We start from the raw sequence: 6,434 nt of genomic DNA, 5'->3' as shown, positions 1-6,434 counted from the left end.
AGCTCGAGGTGATGAGATGGAGCCATGGACCGAGCCTTGTCCGATCCTTTTATAATGTGGATCCGAGGGCTTCATGGTAATTTTTTCGAAAAGTTGGCAGGTCAAACGTGGGTTGACTCGTGAGGTCCATGTGGGTGCGTGTTCGTGGAGCCCGGGGTCCCTAGCTTGGGAGGAAGGAAAGCGCGTCTGCCCGACGACGGTGGCGGCGAGAAACCGGGGCGGCACGTCGTCAAACTCTCGAGCTGGAGGGGGGACGAGTTGCATGGGGGAGGCCACATTTGTCTGAGTTGGGTTGGTCGGATTCAAACACACGAGCTGTTGCTCTATTCATTCATTTCCGTTTTGGGGTTAGGATGACGGTAGTACAACACAGCGTTCAAATAGGAGTAGTTGTTTAAGCTGTAAATAGTATAGCTTCAGTGGTCACGCAATTACGTGGTTAGTTCCGATATCATTTCAGTTAGGCTAGCAGCCATTTTTTGCCTCAAGTTCTGCATGCAGAAGACCAAATAATCCAACCTTAGGGCTCCAATTAGAAAGGATTATTTTGTTATGGGTAATATATGGATTGATTGTTACAGAGGTCGGAAACTTTTGCTGATTTCGACTGGTAAAAAGCTGATTGATTTCAGTTGATTCAATTGTGTTCTATAGGAGAGAATAAGGCAGAATAAGCTGAAATAAGCCAAAAGCAGACAAGCTAAAAAGTGATTGTTTTTAACTAATAATAATGCTTCCTTCATCTAAAAAGATAATCTATAGAGAAAATGATTAACTACATTGAGACATAGTTAGTATTACGTATGCAGAGGAAAATAAAGAAAGCAATGCTTTATTTTTTTGAAAGGACGAGAAGATTTTCTGTAAATTTTATTAAAAGGCATGGAAGAAAAACAGAGAAATAATATAGACCACACACAAATGACTAAGGCAACTCGACCGATTTCTTGCATTGCTATACAATGCAAGTTCAAAAATACTAATCGCCATTGATTTTATTTTAAATAATTTTTTAGATAATGTGATAATTAAGTCGTTGACATGTGGTACTTGGTACGGTGCACCATCCTAAAAATGATGTGCGAGTTCAAAAACACCATCGCATGTGTGAGGGTGAAAAGTGGGCCCTGGATCCAGTTTTCAGTGACACGGTACAGTGGTGGTATTTTCTACTTAACTGGCATACATGCGCCAGCATGTTAATTCCCAACGATAGCCTTGACATCGATGGTGCTGAGCAAGTGTCAAGCATTAAGCCAAGCCACCCACGCACCTCTCAAAAGGATGCATTATTATTATATAAAAAAAAGAAGGATGCATCAACCCATGCATGGCTGAGACCAGTAGTACTGGCTAGTGTGTTAGTGATGGAACCATCGGAGTTAATTTATTTTTGTACGTGGTGTGCAGTGTTCCACATTGTTAGGCAACCACTAAGCAGTGTGGTTGACTCCTACTGGATCCATTTATAGACGGCGATTGTTGTGTGTTTGGTGGATGACTGTATTTTCTATATCAAAATATTAGTCGTTTTGGTTTTTCTAAGTGTATGATCAAACGACTAATAATTTTAGAATGGAAAGAGTAGTTCACGACACTCATCGGATGTACAATGCTTGATGAGTTTTTTTTTCTTATCTAATTCTGTTACATGGTTTCTTTTAGAAGAAACATAGTGCGGATGCAAACACTGAGTCACTGACACACGCCCATACCTAAGATTTGATAATTAGTGGGTAGGGTGTGCAATCACCCTCGCTGAACATCAAAGTAAAACTTGATTGGTTCTTCGAAATACATGCACGCTTTACGCTTATTTTCGCGGGTTTGCCCATGCAGTTGTTAGTTCTTAACTTCTTAATGTATATATTTTAAGTTCATATATATGTATATTTTATTATACGCATTTCTAGCGAGCATCCCGCTTCTTCTTTTTCCCAAGCTAGCTAGGACTAGCAAAGCACATGGCATTTGTTTCATTTCAAATTTTAGATGTAGCATTGTCCAGGCGCGGCACGGGCAGCTCCAACCCTAGCGCCGCCACCCCCTTTCACCGCCTCCCCCAGCCGTGCCGCCGTCGAAGCTGGCCGCCGGAAGCCGGTGTGCGGCAGCAAGAATGGCGGCGGCGGGGCTTTTTGTTTGATTTGAGGCTACCTCGCACGAATCTGGCCAGCGGGGGGCGCTCGCCATGCCCCCGCTGCTGTCTCCTCTCGCTGCTGGCCGGAGCTGGGAGGCATGTCGTCGCCGTGGTGTCTAGCCGCTTCACGTGGCGGCCGCTCCGGACACGGCCCCTTCTCAGAGCAGTTCGGCCACACCGCCGTTCCCTCCCAGTGGGGGGGGGGGCTCGTTCGGCGTGGCTCGGCCTTGATGCCAAAGTGACGGCTGGATTGGGAGGCGGCAATGGCATCTGCGGCACACTGGTGGAGATTAGCCTAGGAGACTTGCTGGGCACCGACAGGTGCTCCTGTGGGCGCACGCGTGTAGAGGTGGCTTTGTAGAGCGCATGAAGAAATCTGAGTTCGACCTCACGCCAACTGGCAATGGCGACACTTTTCTTGCGCCGATTTTCTTCTTGGAGGCATTGCCGATGCGCTATCTACACAATTTGATGGATCTCCGGGTGAAAACCCATATTTGGCTTGCTGGATGAGGCGGTGATGGCGTCTTTGATGTTGTATTCTTCTTGGAGCGACATCTTGGAGATCCTTCGATTGACTTAGTTACCTTGGCGGCATCAAACGGTTCAGACATCGAGTTTCCAAGAAGACGAGTGATGTGATGGTTTGGTGCTATTTAAAGATTTTGCAAGGATGGAACATGGACGAAGGGAATGATTGAAGCCTAGTTTTCTTGATTTCTTTCTTTGTTTTACAATTTTCTTTCTTGTGTTTTAAGATCCTCATTCGAGGTCTAGAGCCTAAGAACTCTTGTAAAATTAGGATATAGGCATTCGCTTATGAATGTTTAAGGCTGGGATTATCTTAGAAAAAAAAGATGTAGCATTGTAGCTTGTACTTGATTGAACCTCTTCCGGAGGTGTGACGACATGAGCTTGAACTAGCAATCCTCCAACGAGATCCCACGAGGCAGCGTTGTGGATGTCAAGGCCTAATAATCCTTTCAAGGATCCTACTAGAAGCAGCATGATGACACTAGTGCATGGACCGATAAGCCGATCGTGGCCTTAGTGATAAATATATAAAGCCGGGCAGTGGCGGATCTAGGATTTTACTTGTGGGTAGATATGCCGCTAAAAAATTTCAGCTAACAATACAAAATTTATCGAGAAATTCGATAATAACACACAAAGTCTAGTAAACTCACCAGTTAAGTATAAATATTGCATAAATTAAATATAAATAGTGTAAACATATTAGGTCCAAAATGTACATAAAGATGAAGCGGTGATGGCTTCTTTGATGTTGTATTCTTCTTGGAGCGACATCTTGGAGATCCTTCGATTGACTTAGTTACCTTGGCGGCATCAAACGGTTCAGACATCGAGTTTCCAAGAAGACGAGTGATGTGCTGGTTTGGTGCTATTTAAAGATTTTGCAAGAATGGAACATGGACAAAGGGAATGATTGAAGCCTAGTTTTCTTGATTTCTTTCTTTGTTTTACAATTTTCTTTCTTGTGTTTTAAGATCCTCATTCGAGGTCTAAAGCCTAAGAACTCTTGTAAAATTAGGATATAGGCATTCGCTTATGAATGTTTAAGGCTGGGATTATCTTAGAAAAAAAAAGATGTAGCATTGTAGCTTGTACTTGATTGAACCTCTTCCGGAGGTGTGACGACATGAGCTTGAACTAGCAATCCTCCAACGAGATCCCACGAGGCAGCGTTGTGGATGTCAAGGCCTAATAATCCTTTCAAGGATCCTACTAGAAGCAGCATGATGACACTAGTGCATGGACCGATAAGCCGATCGTGGCCTTAGTGATAAATATATAAAGCCGGGCAGTGGCGGATCTAGGATTTTACTTGTGGGTATATATGCCGCTAAAAAAATTTCAGCTAACAATACAAAATTTATCGAGAAATTCGATAATAACACACAAAGTCTAGTAAACTCACCAGTTAAGTATAAATATTGCATAAATTAAATATAAATAGTGTAAACATATTAGGTCCAAAATGTACATAAAGATGAAGCGGTGATGGCTTCTTTGATGTTGTATTCTTCTTGGAGCGACATCTTGGAGATCCTTCGATTGACTTAGTTACCTTGGAGGCATCAAACGGTTCAGACATCGAGTTTCCAAGAAGACGAGTGATGTGATGGTTTGGTGCTATTTAAAGATTTTGCAAGGATGGAACATGGACGAAGGGAATGATTGAAGCCTAGTTTTCTTGATTTCTTTCTTTGTTTTACAATTTTCTTTCTTGTGTTTTAAGATCCTCATTCGAGGTCTAGAGCCTAAGAACTCTTGTAAAATTAGGATATAGGCATTCGCTTATGAATGTTTAAGGCTGGGATTATCTTAGAAAAAAAAGATGTAGCATTGTAGCTTGTACTTGATTGAACCTCTTCCGGAGGTGTGACGACATGAGCTTGAACTAGCAATCCTCCAACGAGATCCCACGAGGCAGCGTTGTGGATGTCAAGGCCTAATAATCCTTTCAAGGATCCTACTAGAAGCAGCATGATGACACTAGTGCATGGACCGATAAGCCGATCGTGGCCTTAGTGATAAATATATAAAGCTAGGCAGTGGCAGATCTAGGATTTTACTTGTGGGTATATATGCCGCTAAAAAATTTCAGCTAACAATACAAAATTTATCGAGAAATTCGATAATAACACACAAAGTCTAGTAAACTCACCAGTTAAGTATAAATATTGCATAAATTAAATATAAATAGTGTAAACATATTAGGTCCAAAATGTACATAAAAAAGCTCTCTTCTTTTTGTCTGGTCTGCGATATTTAAAGGCCATGAAAGTCTCAATTATATCATCTTCATCCACTTCAGCAAAAATATCCGGCTCAATGAATGTGACTAGCCAGTCATCCAAACGACTACATAGTTTTTGAAAAAGAGATGCAATGTTTTCGTTCCTCTTCATAGTTCAATAAGTCTACAAATAAATGCGCAAGATGTAGCATTAGCTGATGATGATTAATTTTCAAACAATACTACCTAAGTGTATGTATATTCTTCTGTGATTGCATGAACTTACCTATTGGCTATTGGCAATTTGATCGATCAGTGAAATTGCTTGTTCGTCAGGTACTGAGGTTGCTCTAGGAACAAAGGGCATCAATTGTCCAATCATTAAATACAATTTTGTGCCGTTAGATACTTGCATTGTGCTTTAATTTTCCTAGACAATGACATTGCGATCCCTTGCGTGAATAAAATTCACAAGGATTAGATGCAACGTGAAAGGGTCGGGAAGACAAGAACGCACCTGTATCCTGAATGTTTTGGATGACAGCAGCTAGCAGACTGCAGCTGCTGGAGATCGGATCGGAGCTATGGAGGAGCGTGAGCCGTGAGCCTCGCTGCTTGTGCTACGGTGCTGCTGCCGGCCGCCGGCCGCCGCCCGCTGGCCAGATGATGAACGGACGATGCACATAGCAGGGAGGCTTCGGTGACGATTGGATCGAATACAAATCGACGCAAAACTAAATCGTTGCGCTTGGCGCCTCGGTGACGGTAGATGGACTGAAGTCTGAAGTGCTTTTTTCTTTTCCAAATAGTCGACTACTAATACTAGGCTGGGCTGGGTCACAGGGTATGCCGCGGCCCACCCGGCATACCCTGTACTCTTCTTCTATTAAGAAAAAATAAACGTACTCTGACTCTTTTGTCAAGTAGTAGTCTAAAGGTGTATCCCTATTTGTCTGCTTCACAAAATGTGTAAGCATTTGGGGCGTCAGGATTCAGAAACAGGTGAAGGAACGGGCCACACAGTTTGTGCGTGGCCGATCTTAACTTTTTTTTAAAAGCATGTGTATATGGGATCGGCTTTGACGGCCTGACCCGGCGTGATGTGCATGCAGCATGCTGCCGGCCGGCCAGGACAGCAGAGCAAAGTGACGGATCGACCTGACCGGCGTCGAGTTTGGCAGATCCGAGAATGCAATCCACTTGCATGTCTGCCCTCTCCGCTGGGATGATACGCATAGGCATATGCAGCGGCCGATTTGGCCGAGCTGGATGTTTGTCTGTGGCGCTGTGCTGCTGTGCGTTCCGCGCGCGCCGCCCGGCCGGTTAATCCGGTACCGGCGCACCGCGCAGGCCAGCTGGAGGTCCCGGTTATGCTGGGGCGGCTAGGCACGGCCATCATTGACGGGCCTAACCAACCAACTCCTAGCTGGTGGTTGTCTCCGATCCTGCCGCTCTGCGCGGTGGGCCTTCGCGGATTCATCTCAGAGATGGGTTCATGTTCTCATGGATCTTGCAAGTTATGACAAGGCCTGCTTC

The sequence above is a fragment of the Panicum virgatum genome, chromosome 5N (assembly GCF_016808335.1).
Source record: "Panicum virgatum strain AP13 chromosome 5N, P.virgatum_v5, whole genome shotgun sequence".
NCBI lineage: Eukaryota > Viridiplantae > Streptophyta > Magnoliopsida > Poales > Poaceae > Panicum > Panicum virgatum.
The sequence above is the reverse complement of the archived record's forward strand: the minus strand, read 5'-3'. Positions refer to the sequence as shown.